The sequence below is a fragment of the Canis lupus genome, chromosome 10, assembly GCF_003254725.2.
Source record: "Canis lupus dingo isolate Sandy chromosome 10, ASM325472v2, whole genome shotgun sequence".
In the NCBI taxonomy this organism is placed as follows: domain Eukaryota; kingdom Metazoa; phylum Chordata; class Mammalia; order Carnivora; family Canidae; genus Canis; species Canis lupus.
The window spans coordinates 2,638,187-2,654,036 of record NC_064252.1 but is presented as its reverse complement, the minus strand read 5'-3'; the positions used below and the strand labels follow the sequence as shown (position 1 = coordinate 2,654,036).

The window sequence follows — 15,850 nt, the reverse complement described above, 5'->3', positions numbered from 1 at the left end:
ATCCCTGGGTGGCTCAGCGGTTTAGCACCTGCCTTCAGCCCAAGGTGTGATCCTGGAGTCCCGGGATCGAGTCCCACGTCGGGCTCCCTGCATGGAACCTGCTTCTCCCTCTGCCTGTGTCTCTGCCTCTCTCTCTCTCTCTCTCTCTCTCTCTCATAAATAAATAAAATCTTAAAAAAAAAAAAAAGAAAAGAAAAGCATTAGGGGTGAGTGGGCTCTTCTAGGGGCCTGGTCTGACTGAGGTTCTCTCAATAGGCCTCTGCAGTGTGGAAAGCAGCCCGTGAAGGTGAGAAGGGCTACTGAAAGAAGGAACACTGGTAAGACAGGAGTCTTCTCTTCATTCTCCATCTAGGGAAATCAAAACCGTCCTGCCCAAGTAGGCTGTTGGAGTTGGTTATTGAGCAGACATGACTGCCAGTTAACCCATGAGTTGGACTTCTGCAATGAGAGGCTCCTCACCTTCTTCCCTATCCTTGGAATGCACATTCCACTTGCCTTCCCTGTTCCCGGAAGCTGCCCCAAGGATGTAGCCTTGAGATAGAATTGAGTGTTGAAACCATTTGGTTGGTATATATGTGAGTGACCTCAGTTAAGGTTTCCATACAAACTTTCAAGATTCTGGCGGGCAAATGCTAAGATCTGTTGATCTTGCAGTCACCAAAACAAGCCTCATATGTAAGTTCCCTTGCTTGTTAAACGTGCCATCTGTCAATCTGGAATGGCCTCCATCTTTCATCCATCTCTCCCTGTCATTTGTGTTGGGGGCCTGCCTGGTTTCAGATGACACCCAGGAAGCATCTGGGGAGGTTGCAAACACTGGGATTGGCCTCATAATCATCTAGTCTGTGTGTAGGATGGAAAATTAGTGGATAAAAGAGGATAGGAAACAAAATTGGCCATTTACTAATAATTTTTGCAGTTGGATAGTAAGTACATTGAGATTTGTTTCACAGTTTTCCTTTTGTTTTGTTTTGTTTTTGCATGCCTGAAAATGTCCATAATAAAAAAAAGCAACAAAATAAAGCCAAACATTCTCTTCTAATAAATCACTAAGAATTGAGGGTGAGAATTCTTGTATTTTATCTGAATTCCTGGTCACCAGCACGTTCCCCCCCAGAGAGCAGTACTCAGTATATAGAGATTGATTGAATGAATGTTGGAGGGTTAAAGGTCAGAAACAGAATCAATAAACAGAGATACCAAGGAAAAGAAATGCACACAAGTGTGCACCTACGCACTTGCACACACACACACACATACACAGGCAAGCACGCACTGGGACCTATGATAAACAATGATGAAAAACACAGGTCCTGCCCTCATGCTGCTGCTACGTATCTTTTTCTCTTGATCTCATCAACCACTTGCCCACGTGAGTAGATTTGGAGCTGAGAGCAGCATCTGTGGGGAGACAAAAAGCAGTTGGATGAAAGGGCTCTAGGAATGAAATCATCTAGTTAGGCTTCTGCTTACAGGCTAAGAAAAGATTGGAATTCACACCTGACTTAGCTCCCAGTCCTATATTTTGTTCATTAGACTTTCCTTCCTCTATTGAACATTGATTAAGCCCTTCGATCGATTACCTCCTGCATCACTTCAGGCCTTACTGGCAGATGAGATGCATAATTCAGGGACAGGACAATAGGCTGGCCAGGGAGCCTGCAATATTGACATGGACTCAAAAATTGTGATAGAAAGTGTGTCTATCTAAGGGTTTATCTGAAAGAGCTGCTCTAAGAGTTTACTCATTTAACATTTGTGAAGGTTTTTAAACATAAGGGGAATTTAAGTTTAGAGCCTTGTCTTTACCAGCCCAAGTGTGTTACAGGTTTATGATTTGTTTGTTTGTTTTGGTGTGCTTTGGAAACAGGGTTGTTCTTGATGCTTTATTTATATCTCTGCTCTTTTATACTAGAGAACAATAATAAAACATCTTTCTCCATAAAAATTAGTGTGAAATTAAGGGAATAGCTCCACAGTGAGGGCATTAGTTTCCAGGTGAAAATAAAAATGAATGGCCTCAGATATTAGCATATTGAAAAAAGCTGTGGAGGGTAGAGGGAGATTAGGGATTCTCAGAGGAAGATGGAGGGTTGCCTTTATCTTGCAAATACGTTCTGTATCTCTGATGGGGATACTTTAGAGGAATAAGATAAATTGTATTTATAGGGCATAATACAAATAAGAGTACCAAACAATACTTGTAACAAAATATGTAGAAGAGAGACAAAGAATAGGAGCCACTATTTATTTAAGTATTTTTCTATGTTCCAGGCTCTGCTAAGTGCTTGCCTGCATCTCATTTAATCCTCAGGAGAATTCTATGAGTTGATCTGATATTATTTCTATTTTACCATTGAAAGTTTCTTTGGCAATGTTTAGTATCTGTCTCAAAACAACACATAGTAGGTGGTAAGATTTGGAATTCAACCCTAGGCAACAGTATTCCAGAGTTCATGTGTAACTATTATACATTCCTGGCTCTGGTATTCTAGGGTACGTTGGTAAGGAGACCAGAGACAGAGGAATCAGCTTGAAAGGAAAAGTCTAATAGCATTAACAGAGGAGCAGTTAGGAGCAGGAGGGGTTTGGATACCTTCTGGTCTGGCAAGTGAACCAGGCAGCTGCCAGGACAACAAGCTCTACCCAGATCCAATGAAGAGCATGGCTTAGTCCTTCTGGAGACTAAGCAAGGGCTAAAGCCAAAAGCAGTTCAGAACTATGGTGAGGAAGTGGAGCAGAGCCCAGAAAAAGAATCTAAAGACTTGTGGGATGTTGTACCAGATGTTAATGAAATATTTTTAATGTTGAAAATCCATTCAGTCTTCTACGTTCAATATGCAATAACATCTGTGATTTACCTCAACTTTAGAGAGTTCAATTCAACCAACTTAACAGGTGTCTCTAAATGCAAAACATTGTCTTAGGTATAACAGAGTTATATAGACTTCACCCCCCAAAAATGGTACTTCCAAACTCGATAAGAAACCAGAAATGTATATAAAATAACTTCAGCACAGGACAAAAATGTGGTACATTATATAGCAGACATTCAAAGTTTAGAAAGGAGAGGGAAGGGGAAGAAGAAAACATTAAATCCTCCTCGGGAAGTCTGGGGAGGGTGGCAATTTAAGCTGAGACATAAAGAATGTGTAGAACTTCCATAGGCATTAAGCAAGAGAAGGTATTCTAAGCAAAGGGAATAGCTTGAGCAATGGCTGAGCATTAGTTGACAGAAGGCCACATATGAGAAATGATGAGGGGATGATTGTGACTGATGACAGGTGAATGGAGAAATGCACTGAGAATTAAACATGAAAAAAAGAGAAAGGCCAAATTGTGAAGAGCTCTAAATGTCAGGCAGAGTTTGGTAATCTTAATCAATAGCAGGCTTTCCAATAAGCTGAAATAAAGGTAGCTCCAAGAGCCAAGACTCTGCAATGCAAGATTCCGACAGATGCAGTTACCAGGCAAAGGTTACTGAGCCTCCAATGCCACCATGAGGCCTGAGAATAAGTCTTCCTAAGCATCCATGCAGCCCCTCAGAATACTGACCAACTCGTCTTCCCACTGCATCTAACGGACCTGACAGGGGATGGACCCTGGCAGGACCCAAGTTCTACTCTCCACAAAGGAAATGTGACCCTGAATGACCTATTTGGAGACCCAGACTGCACGCCTGAACATCTCTGTAACATCTCTGGCTTTTGGCTCACCCAGGCCTGGAGGAATCCAAGCCAACTCAGTGCCACCCAGACTTTCTCAACTGAGATACTTCTTCCAGTAATAAAACATTTTCCTCACATTCACTGATCCCCCACTCTGAATTTCATCTCCTAGGCAGTGAATATCTCCATGTTATCTCTTTCCTTATATGTATCTAATTAAGTCATAATCTGCTTTGTCTCTCATAATGCTATGGTTTCTACTTCTTGGCACATTTGTCTCTCAGTATCAGCAATATTCTTATAGTGTCTGCATCTTTGCCAGAGTTAGAAATAACCTTGAGAGTGGTGGCCAAGAAGAAACTCCTAAAGTATGCAGTAATATAGAGTTTAGAATCCTGAGACATTCTTGTCAGGTTCCAAGAGAATCTGGGCATCATAGAGGAATCTAGGAGATAGAGTGTACCTGACCTAGACACTGGATAGGGAGTAGTAAAATTTGGCTGGCTTTCAAAGCTCTGTGAGTTCACGTCACCTGAGGTCGTGACATAAGAGCTAGAAAGCTCTATGCCAGGGGGAGGGATGGATCATACACCCCCAGGAGGACACAAAAAGGAGTCAAAGGATTAGAGTCAGAGGACAGTTTGTTGAGGTCACAGAGAGGAAGCATCAGGCTCTTGTCAGAGCCCAGGGCATCATTTTGTACAAAGAGGTACCTCATGAAAAAGACAGACAGCCTCAGAGATGCTTGGCAATCACTCACATGGATCACACAGATCTGAAGAAAATATCTGAGAAGGACATCAAGCCTGAAGCCAGCCCTCTCCAGTACCTCTCCAGTGCCTGGCATATACAAACCTCTCAACAAAGAATTACTGTATAAATTGATGGTGTTCATGGACCTTCTGTTGGATAAGCCCTCTCATCAAAACTCACATGAGGCTTATCCCCCTAACTCTTCCCATCCCCATCTTCACTGCCATTTAAATGCCCCTAAGATGAAGGGGAAAGGCAGCATTTCTATGAAGGAAGGATATTGGGGATTATCTGTCAGTTAAAATGCCTAGAACATGAGGTAAGACTTGAGTTAAGTTGTGGCAAAAGTGTCAGGAAAATTAGACCATTACTTGGACTGACCTGTAGTGTCAGAGTCTTTACATCAAAACCAGGCAACTTTCTGAGTAGCAATAACTAATACAAATAGCTTTCTTAGCAGGTGAGTTCCTCAGGAGATTTTAGAATCTCCTCATTCTGGTCTGATTTTCCAGGTACCAGTAACCACTGGACATCTGTGCCTGAAAAGCAGACATTTCATCACTCCACCTGTACTAACCTCCTCACGCTGATGTTACAAATCATCACAGATTTGGAGGCTTACAACAATAGAAATTTATTCCCTCACAGCTCTACAGTCCAGATGTTCAGAATCAAGATTTCAGAAGGCACATGCTCCTTCTGAAGGCTCAAGGGGAGAATCTTTTCTCTTCTTTTCCCCACATTTGGTGATTCCTGGCCTTCCTTGACTTGTGGCCATGTACCTCCAATCTCTACCTCCATCTTCAAATGGCCTCCTTCCTTACCTGTAGCTCTGTGTCCTCTCCTCTCTTCAAATAACAGAATTTAGGGCCCATCCTAAATCTAGGAGGATTTCATATGAAGAACCTGAACTAATTACATCTGCAAAGGTCTGATTTTCAAATCAAGTTGCACTCTGAGGTTCCAAGTGGATACAAACTTTGAGAGGTCATGACTCAAATTACTATACCACCAAATTCAACTATGAATAAAGCTTGAACTTGTTCACTACCTAGCTTATTTGGAACCAAGGTACATTTTTCTCACTAATTTTTAGTCAGTAATGACTGGCATCTTACTTAGTTCAGGCTTATTAAAGATTGGGGAACTATAAATCCAAAATCAGGGAGGTTGCCAGCATAGGTTCTGGTGAAAACTCTCTCTGAATTCTAGAATGGTTTTCTGGTTATATTCTTATACGGTAGAGAGGGCAAGAGAGAGGTTTCTAGGGTCTTTTTCTTAAGGAACTAATCTCATTCATGAGGGCTCCACCTTTTGGATTTACCACCTCCCAAAGTCCCTACCTCCTAATACTATCACATTGGGGGTTAGAATTTCAACATATGGATTTGGAGGGGGATGCAAACATTCAGTCCATAATAATGGGTCAAAAAGGAAAACAGAAACCAAATAAGTATAAACCATTGTGGCTTCACAGTGGAGTCTTTCTCTCTTCATTCATATTTAATAAGACTTGATGAAAAGTTGCTCGTTGGAGGATGGATGGAAGACACAATGGCATTTAAATTCTTCAGCCCCTGGGCAGGTCTGTGCTTTTTTTCCAGGCAACCCTGAGCCAAATAGACTTTGCCGGGAATAAGATTATTCTTCAAAAAGTCTTCTCCACTTAGATAGGAAAGCTCTTTAACACACATGCCACAAGCAAACCTCATTCTCTAGTTAGGTCTACAGAAACTTTAATTTTTATAAAATCAAGTTAATGTTTTTGGTCTTACATCTTATATTGTTAAGGGCAAAGATCTTTATTAACGTGTTATTAAAATAATATTTTTATGACATTAAGAAAGGACAGAGGAAATATTTTTGGGGAGTTTTATGTCAAACAACATAAATAATAGTGAAAGGGAAAATAAGGGAAGGGAGAAGAAATGTGTGGGAAATATCAGAAAGGGAGACAGAACGTAAAGACTGCTAACTCTGGGAAACGAACTAGGGGTGGTAGAAGGGGAGGAGGGCGGGGGGTGGGAGTGAATGGGTGACGGGCACTGGGTGTTATTCTGTATGTTAGTAAATTGAACACCAATAAAAAAAAAAATTAAAAAAAAAAAAAAAAAACAAACAAACAACATTTCTGCCCAGTTGAACATGAATCTCTTCTAATAACACTAGGCTTCTGCATTACTAGGATAATTTAAGGATTTTTTCAACAGAACATGTCATGGACCAAGTTGACAGAGACATGACAGATTTGGAAAAGGTATTTGCAATGTCTGAAGTTGACAGGGATTCCTGCAATCAACAAGGAAAAGACAGGAACTCCAACTGAGAATAAGCAAAGAAAACAATTTAGGGAAGATGAAACACAAAAAGTCAACATATGAAAAGAAACAGTAAAAATGTATTAGTTTTTAAAATGTAAGTAAAAAAGCAATAATGGGATACCACTTTATATCCACTGGACCAGCAAAAAGTAGAGATCTGGATAATGCCAAGCTGGCAAGAACACAAAACGTAGGAGATTTCATAACTGCTGGGAGGAAGGCAGACTAGGAAGTCATTCTACAGAGAAAATGGCTGCAGTTAAGTAAAACAATTTTGCACATATGCCTCCTTAATCACACTCCTGGGTATATATGCTCTGAAAAATCATCTACATCAGTAGAGTGATAGGTACCAGCACGTTTGCCCCAATACCACTTTTGGAGTGGGAAATCATAGGCAATCTGGATATTCAACACCTGAAGAGTAAGTAGATCACGTTACAGATGGGCCCCATGGAGGACCACACAGCACTAAAGGTTATGGGTTGGAAATTCACCCAGCTACCCAGTAGATCATAGTATTCACAGAAAAAAAGTTAAAACAATAATAGAAGATCTGTAACCCAATACCATATAATTAATACACACAATATAATAACTCATATTTTACAAAATATAGAAGCAGAAGGTCACAAAAAACATGAACATGGTTATAAATTGAAGAGCAAGTGGAGGATAGGAATAGGCAATGGGGATAAAAAGAAAACAACCACATTAAAAGGTTACTTTCTCTTATGGAAGAATCTAATATAGAGAACCTTAGAAGCTAGAAATTTTTACATTGGAGCATTTTGAAAATCCAGCCAGAAAGGACATTGAAATGGAAGAAAAAAAGTGCAGTCTTGTTCCTTTCATGTTGACTATAATACAAATCAACTCAGACCAGTAAGCACTGACATCCTCGATGTTTCTGAAAATCAAAGTAAAAAGAGCCATTTCTTCCTATTTTCTCACTTATTTAACCATTATTAAGTCTTCATTATGTGTAAGGTGCCATGGAGGATACTTCTTTTCAGGCCTGCGCTGTGTAGAGACTATACACTTTCGAAGAAACCCAAAAGCTGCCTGACCCCCTCATCTTCTGCAAGGTCAGAAGCTTGGGCCCTGAAACTTGTGCCAAAGGCAGAAATCTGAAGAATAAACTACATGAATAGCTTTCCTTTTCCTTGCTTCCCCAGCAAAGCTCCATATTTTATATTACCTAAAAGTCTCTCAGAAATCTCATAAAATCTCCTGACCTCCTAAAACAGCAGAATTTTTTCTCCATGGTACTAGAAGAACAAGGATCTTGTATTTTCTAGGATACAGGAAGTTAAGGAAGCCACCCAACCAGTCCTTCCCTTTCCCCTTTTCCAAAATTCATCTTAATAATAAGAAAAACTTGTTAAGAAAACAGGTGTATGTCAGGATCTAACAGAAAGGGTCACAAAGAACTCTTGAGACTAGAAAGGAAGACAGTAGGGTATGCCCCCACCTCAAAGTGTGCCAAACCTGCTGATAAATTTTTACCTATTTAAGAGTTGATGAAACTTCTAACTGAAGAAAGAGAATCCAATTTGTGCTTAAATCTTCTCAGTAAGCCCTACTCAGTCCACCCCATTTAATGGAGTTCATTATCTGTTGTTCAGTTCTATGTAGAATTCCTCTTCCCATCGAGAAACAGAAATTGAGTGTAGTAATTAGAATTGAGAGCTGAGTTAGGAAATATAGATATATCCTTAAAATGAAATATGTTACTGGGCTGGTCGGTGGTACATGAATTATTCAAAATGTAAAAATGAATATCATATAGGTTGGCCCCAAAAAGCACATGTAGGATTAATTTTAGGAATGGATATTTGAGGCCAAATTCAAAACTCTTCCTAATTCCCTCAACAGAAATTTAGTTCTCTATAAGAACCCTATCCTTGATAAATTATGTTTTGTGTGCCTCCCTAGATTTCCAATTATATATATCTTTATAATCTTCAGTAGGAAACTGAAGGATACAGATAGAGTTCCCTCCCTTCTTCTAGTTTTAGGTCATGACTTTGGAAGAAAAAGGTAGCAGTTGGAAAGGAAGAACTAACCTTGAAATAGGGTCAGAGATGAGGACTTGGCCTTGTGGACCTGGCATATAAGAATGAAGCTCTCAAGGTCAGATTCTTGAGTAACCTCTATTCAGAGAGGGCAGGAGGAGGAAAAGGAGGCACAGAGAAAGAGCCCCAAGAGATGTGCAAGAAGAATTAGAAGAGTATATCATTCCAGGTGTCAAGGCATGTCAAGGAGCAGGAAGTCAAAGGCTCAGAGAGGTATCAGAGGATGAAAAATAAAATTACACTGATTTCAGCAGCTTAGAGGTCACTTTAAGAGAGTAGCTTCTATAAAGTAAGTAGCAAGGGCTAAAGGGACCAAGATAAAGTGCACAGTAGGAAGTTGATCAGTCATGACTGCTAATAACTGTCATTTCATTTCTTGGAAGTAGAGGGATAATGATTATTATAATAATAACCACCACTTACTGAGTACTTGCTACAAGCCAATAACTATGCTGAGTATTTTATACCTATTATATGTTCATTAATTCTACAAATATCTATTAAGGACCTCTATAAAACTCATCCCAGTTCCATACACTTCCATCAACACTATGGCCAAATCAGTCTAAATTCCCTCTTCTCTTGCCCCAACTACTTCTATCTACAACAGCAAACAAAATGCTTAAATCCAATTAGAGCTAATTTTTTAAAAAAATTTTTAAACCTTCCATGACTTTCAATTTCACTTGCATAAAATTCAAAGTTCTCCAAAGCTTGTGTGCTCTGGCCCTCACATTTATCTCCAAATCCATATCCTATTCATCATCTTTTTGTTCCTCATGCTCTAGCCACATTCATTTAATGTACCGAATTCATTCCCAAAGGTAAAAAAGTTAGAAGGTAAATAAACAGAGATGGAATGCATGAATGGTACTAGGAGGCCACAGTCCAGAATGATAGGATGCTTTTTAGTCATTCAATCATCTAAGATAGTACTGAAGCATGATGGGTAAAAAGTCAGCTCCTGATCTTGAGTATTCTGGATTCAAATCTTGGCTTGACTACTCACTGGCCATCTGATGTGGATAACCTACTTAATCTCTCTAAGCGTGTTTCCTCATCAATAAAATGGATCAAATAATAGAACCACTATTGAGAAAATAATCTCTCTTATGTTACTGAGAATATCCAATGAAAAATGCAAGTAAAGCACTCTGTATATATGCCTTGCTATAGATATTAGCTATTATTCTGCACTCGATAAATACTGGGCACAGTTCTAGACCGCATGCCAAATTCCAAGAAAATGATATTTGCCCTCTTGAAGCTTTCATTGTATACTTTTAAGGTGGGGAAGGTTTGTTTTTGGTTTTTTTTTTTTTTTTTGTATTTTTAAATACTGTGTACAATAGAAAAAAGAAAACAAGTTCGTGATCAGCTCCCTGATATAGGAAGATGTACAATGTTCATAGATGTGAGAAAAAAATGCTGAACTCCGTTTTATTTGTCAAGAAGCATATTCTATTTTCAAAGAACAGAAAACTGATTGAGAGGATTATTTGATGTTCAAGACCCAGTCATCTTTTGAAGACTTTATGACAAGCACAGAGTGTAAAGATGACCAAGAAAAAAGAGCTCCGCTTCAAGAAACTCACAATCTGAGGATGAAGCTAACTTGACCAATAGAGAGAGATTATTGCATTTTCACCACTCCTTCCTTCTTTCCTTCCTTCATATGAAAAATACCCGGAGGTACGGCAACTGCAAACTCAATTCAAGATAGGAGTAGACCAAGCTACCTGAGACATGTCAGGGTGGCTTGTACAAAACAGGCACAGAACAAATGTTTTGAATGAGCAATACTTAAAAAGGTAAATGTACCATTAAACTGCAACAGAAGTATTACAGCATGAGTACAAGGAAAGTAATAATTCCACAAGGGTCTGCATTAGTCTGTTACATCTGAAATATCATATCCAGTCTTGTACAACAGGTTAAAAGATAAAGCTGTGCTGTTTTGCTTTTCAGATTATAAAAGTAATATATTCCCATTATTTTTTTTAAAATGGGAAAGTATAGAAAAGCTTAAGATAGAATGCTGAAACTGTTTACTGGTAACCACTATAAATTATTTCCAGGTACTACACTTTTTAACTTCATTACTTCAATTCATATTTATTGAGTACTTACAATACGCCTATGATTCTAACAGGAATCATGTTAGAAACCAGTGACATAGTGGTAAACAAGAGGCATAGTCCTTGACCTCAGGGAACAGGGGCGTGGGAGAGACAAATCTGTGACCTGGCAGTTTTATCAGTAACAGAATGCCCAAGACAATCACAGGTGTGGAAATCATGTTATTTGAGAAATAAGATAGATGAAGGAAGTAACTGTTTCATTGGCAGAAGAGAAAACTAAAGAGAAATCCCATAACCATCCTCAAATACTAAAAGGAACAAATCAATAAGCAGGACTAGGTTTGATTATAGTATATAATCAAGACAAAATCAAGATAATGTATGGGGATCCCTGGGTGGCGTAGCGGTTTGGCGCCTGCCTTTGGCCCAGGGCGCGATCCTGGAGACCCGGGATCGAATCCCACGTCAGGCTCCCGGTGCAGGGAGCCTGCTTCTCCCTCTGCCTATGTCTCTCTGCCTCTCTCTCTCTCTCTGTGTGTGACTATCATAAATAAATAAAAATTAAAAAAAAAAAGATAATGTATGGAAGTTGCAAAAAGATAAATTTGGCTCAGTATAAGAAATTATTTTCTAGTGATTGGAGTGGACCAAACTTGTTAGAGGCTTTTTTTAGCAGTGGTGAATTCACTCCGGAAGTGGCAAGGCTGGATGTCCATCATTAGGAATGCTAGAAGGAAAGTTCATGCAAAAGAGTGATCGGACCTTTGTCTTCTTTTAGGAAAGAAAAACTCAGAAGTAAAGCATTAATGACTTACATAAAAGCAATCGAAATCTCAGACACTTTGGGAAATAACACTAGATAAAGTAACCCTGGTTTTGCTTGCTTGGTTTATCTCAGGGTATGAAGACATTCTTTTTCTTACCCTGAGACATGAAGTACAAGGTAAGATTATATTCTGATTTCAAATTCTGAGATTCTACAGTGATATGATGGCACTAGGGTTACCAAATTATAGTGCTTTATGTGAGTAAACCTGGGGTCAACCTAGAAGATGACCTAAGGTTGGGATGGACAATACATTGGGACACCCAGGTGGCTCAGTCAGTTAAGCAACAACAGACTCTTAGTTTTAGCTCAGGTCGTGATCTCAGGATTGCAAGATTGAGCCCTATGTGAGGCTCTGCCCTGAGCATGGAGTTTGCTTGAGATTCTCTCTCTCCCTCTCACTCTGTTTCTGCTCCCCCACCCTCACCCCTGCTCACACTCTCTTGCCCACTTGCTCTCTTAAAAAAAAAAAAAAAAAAAAAAAGATGGGCAATATATAAATTGTTGGAATGTAGGCACTATGTCTCTAGTGGCTGAAGCCATTTCGAGGGCATAAGACAATAAGCATAGAGAAAAGGCCAAAAGATTTTCACTAACTGCTGATCAATACTGAGATCCACCTACCAGTGAAATAAGACTCAAGGAGCAGGATGTATTTTTGAGATGATAATCTATATTTTGTCCTCTCTAATCTTTCTTCCATCCCCATTTCTAACAGGTAATAGACTTGCATCTCATTACCATAGGAGATTCACAGAAGAGAAAACAAAAGTCCCTTGAAGTCATCTATTCTTTCTGTTTTTAGAAAAGCCCCAGACCATGGAAGAGATTGTCCAGGTGAACAGAAGGGGGAGGAAAGAAGAGACAGGTCGAGGGAGAAAATAGTGAGCTTACCTCAAAGCAGACAGGACATGAAGGCTGATGGGTCACTAGATTCCCTTTATGGAAATGGCAAAACACTAAGGAAAAACCACACAGTTCACTGACTCCTGAGCAGCAAATTCCTAAAATCCCAAGGATACTTGGTGTAGGAGCGATGTCTGAACCTGAGGGAAACCACATGGTGTGAGATCACAGTGCCCGGTTAGTAATCGACAGTGCCCTGGCGTCTGGCTATATTTAGAACCGCAAGTCATTGGCGCATCCCCAGGGTGGATGTGAGGTTGGGGAGCTCAGTAGAAGAAGGATTTAGCACCAGATTTAAACTGATGCATAGAAAAATTTAAATACACAATTTCTTGCATACCTGAGTCTGTGGACCAACACATCAGGACTCCACCCATCCTGGCTGATTTACCTGTTTTAGTTTCAACATCTCACAAACTGCTTCCTTGATATGAAACATGCATGGCCTCTTTCCTCACACAACTCTAGCTTACATTGGCTTGCCTCAAATTGGTATTTCTTAAATTTTTGGAGGTGAAAGCCTTCACATATACAATAAAAAATGCTCTCAAAATCCACATACAAAATATTTCAACCAATTTCAGGGGTACATACATCCCTGAAGCACATCTTCCAGAGGTCTTGAACCTCCTTTTTAAGCATGTCTGTCTCTCTATCTCCGGTACTCTTAAACCTCTCTCTCTTTCTCTCTCTCTCTCTGCATATGTTTCACTCCCTGTTGGTTACAAATTCAATGCATCTTTATGCTTACTATCTCCATATGAGCAACATCTGGGGTGAGCAATGTCTAGGTTGCCCACTGTAGCTGACTCTGCTTTTCAAATAGATAAGAAATCTACCTAACATCGGCTATTGCATGGCAATCCTAACACAAGGCTACAAATTCTTGAACATTCCTCACATCAAGGGGTGAAGTCTATGCTTCCTGTCCTTGAATTTCAGCAGGCTTGTGATCACCTTAATCAATAAAGTACACAGGAAGTAACGCTCTGTGACTTCTGAAGCCAAGTCATAAAATGCAGCATCTGCCTTTTGCTGCTGGAACATCTGCTCTCGCAGTCCCAAACTGCCATGTAAGTTGTACAACTACCCTGAGGTCACCATGCTCTGAGGAAGCTCCAGCCACATGGAGAGCCACGTGTATTTATTCTGGTTGAGAGTTCCAGCTAAGCCCAACATTTGAGGCGCCCCAGCCCAGGCACCAGATATGTATGAAGAAGTCTCTGGTTGATTCCAGCCGTCAGCTAGTCAAGTCACTCCCCGCCCCCCATTGTTCGAGCCTTCCCAACTGAGTCTCAGACACCTAAAAGCAGAGACAAACCATCTCCCCTAAATCCTGTCTGAATTCCTGACCCAAGAGTCGATGAGCATAATAAAACAGTTGTGTTTTGACACCACAAAATTTGGGGTCATTTGTTATGCAGCAGTGGATAACCGAAACACTGGCCGGCTGTGACAGAGACTGGAAGACAGCAGACTAACACGACAATATAAACAGACATGTCCTGAGCATGATCTCAAAAAGCCAGCCAGATTTTAAGTTGGGAAGAAGGTAAGATGAGCTGAGACTGTAAATTTTTTAAAGCAATATATGATGAGAAATGAGAAATTAGAGTCCCCATGTTAAGCACAGTGTGGGTCAATTATGAGGCTAATTGCATGCCAATAAGGCAATAGGGAATTGGAGGGAGATTGTGCCCTGGGACAAGAGTTATTGGATGAAAGGAAGAGAAACATTGTGTGGAAAAAGGAGCTAAAGATCTCAAAAGGTTTCAGTGTTTAGGAACTTTGCCAGCAGCTTCTAACCTTGTGAAGGTTAACTTTCTAAATATCGCTGTGCAACTTAAGGGATGAAACTCAAGTTAAATTGGTCTGCTTTTGTTAACACGTTCATGATGATTCTTTAGGTCTAGCAACTCCCTACCCCCCGATGTAGATCAAATTTTGTCAAAAAAGGAATCCTGCAATTATAGTTGCAGGTATTTTGAGGCTTGTCAAAATTATGCTGGCATAAGCACAGACTTACAATGAACAATCATAGAGAAAGATATTGCAAAGGAAAGTTTATAATGTCATTCTGCTCATGGTGGCAAGTTTTTTTCACTTTTTCACTGTAGCCTTCTTTTCTTTTTCTTAGGAAATCACTTTAGTTCTCCACAATTCTCCAAGTGACAGTATTATCAATGTTTTTTGCCTACTGGGGAAGGGTCTAGGGGTGACATTTCTCATTGTTGCTTTGAATCAACTAAGAAGTTTCACATTTTATAAGTTCAGTGGGATTCAGATAAGGTCCAAAAAGAGATGTTTATATTTCCAGGACAGTTTATTTCCCATAAAATGATAGGATATATTCTTAGCTCAACTATAATATAGTTTTCCATCTCACCCTTGCTTTGACTCAAAAAACTCAATTATCACAATGTTTGATATGGGTCTGGGTCAGCTCTGTAGTTACCATTGGACTCTAGTAGATTCCTCAAATTCTGATCATCCAAAGGATAGAGTTAAAGCTTATTTCTTATGTTATCACTTTAAAAATATATCACATACTTGGCTAGAGGATGGGAAAAGATGGTAAGGACAGGCATTAAAATGACCATGGCTCCCCCTATTTTAGGGTGCACTCATTCCTTCCAATTCTTTTACATCGTATTAAAATCCACTCTATTTATTAACTGTTCCTGGAAATGGATCTCATTAAATTAGGGTTGTCAAATACAGTACAAATGTTGACACTAAAAAATTTATTGTTTATCTGAAATCAAATTTAACTAGGCATCCTCTATGTTTATTTTCTAATAACCCTACGTGTAGTATTACTGGGAGAACTGTTCTCCCTTCTTAGGAACTCGTCTCAGCCCTGCTGGGAATTTGACACTAGTACTATTACCACAGAGCTATAGCTGAAGACCAAACAAGTACAGTCTATATTACACATGTACAAAATGTTTAGTGTCTGGGTTTCAAAGACAGTGGTGTTTTCTGAACTGCCTTGGTGTTTATCTCCTCCCATATGCACGCGTGTGCATGCACACACACACACACACACACACACACAGGTAATAAGCACATGTTCGTCTCGCTTTCCTCCAACAAGATGGAGCAGATCATGCAAGCGAGAAGAAAACTTCTGTGTCCCAGCACCAGAGCCCTGCTGCAACCACCAACCAGGCTCCGCAAGGCTGCCCCACATTAGCTGCCTTACTGAATGATTCTA

At 39.8% G+C, this 15,850-nt stretch overlaps 1 long non-coding RNA gene across 1 annotated transcript in view; it reads right to left on the bottom strand.

The window, feature by feature from the left end:
* Nucleotides 1-12,798, bottom strand: part of LOC118350072 (uncharacterized) — a 59,354-nt gene extending 46,556 nt beyond the window's left edge. The window contains exon 1 of the long non-coding RNA XR_004803220.2: nt 12,622-12,798. This is a non-coding gene — a long non-coding RNA (uncharacterized LOC118350072). The remainder of the gene's footprint in view (nt 1-12,621) is intronic.
* Between the last annotated feature and the right edge of the window lie 3,052 nt (nt 12,799-15,850).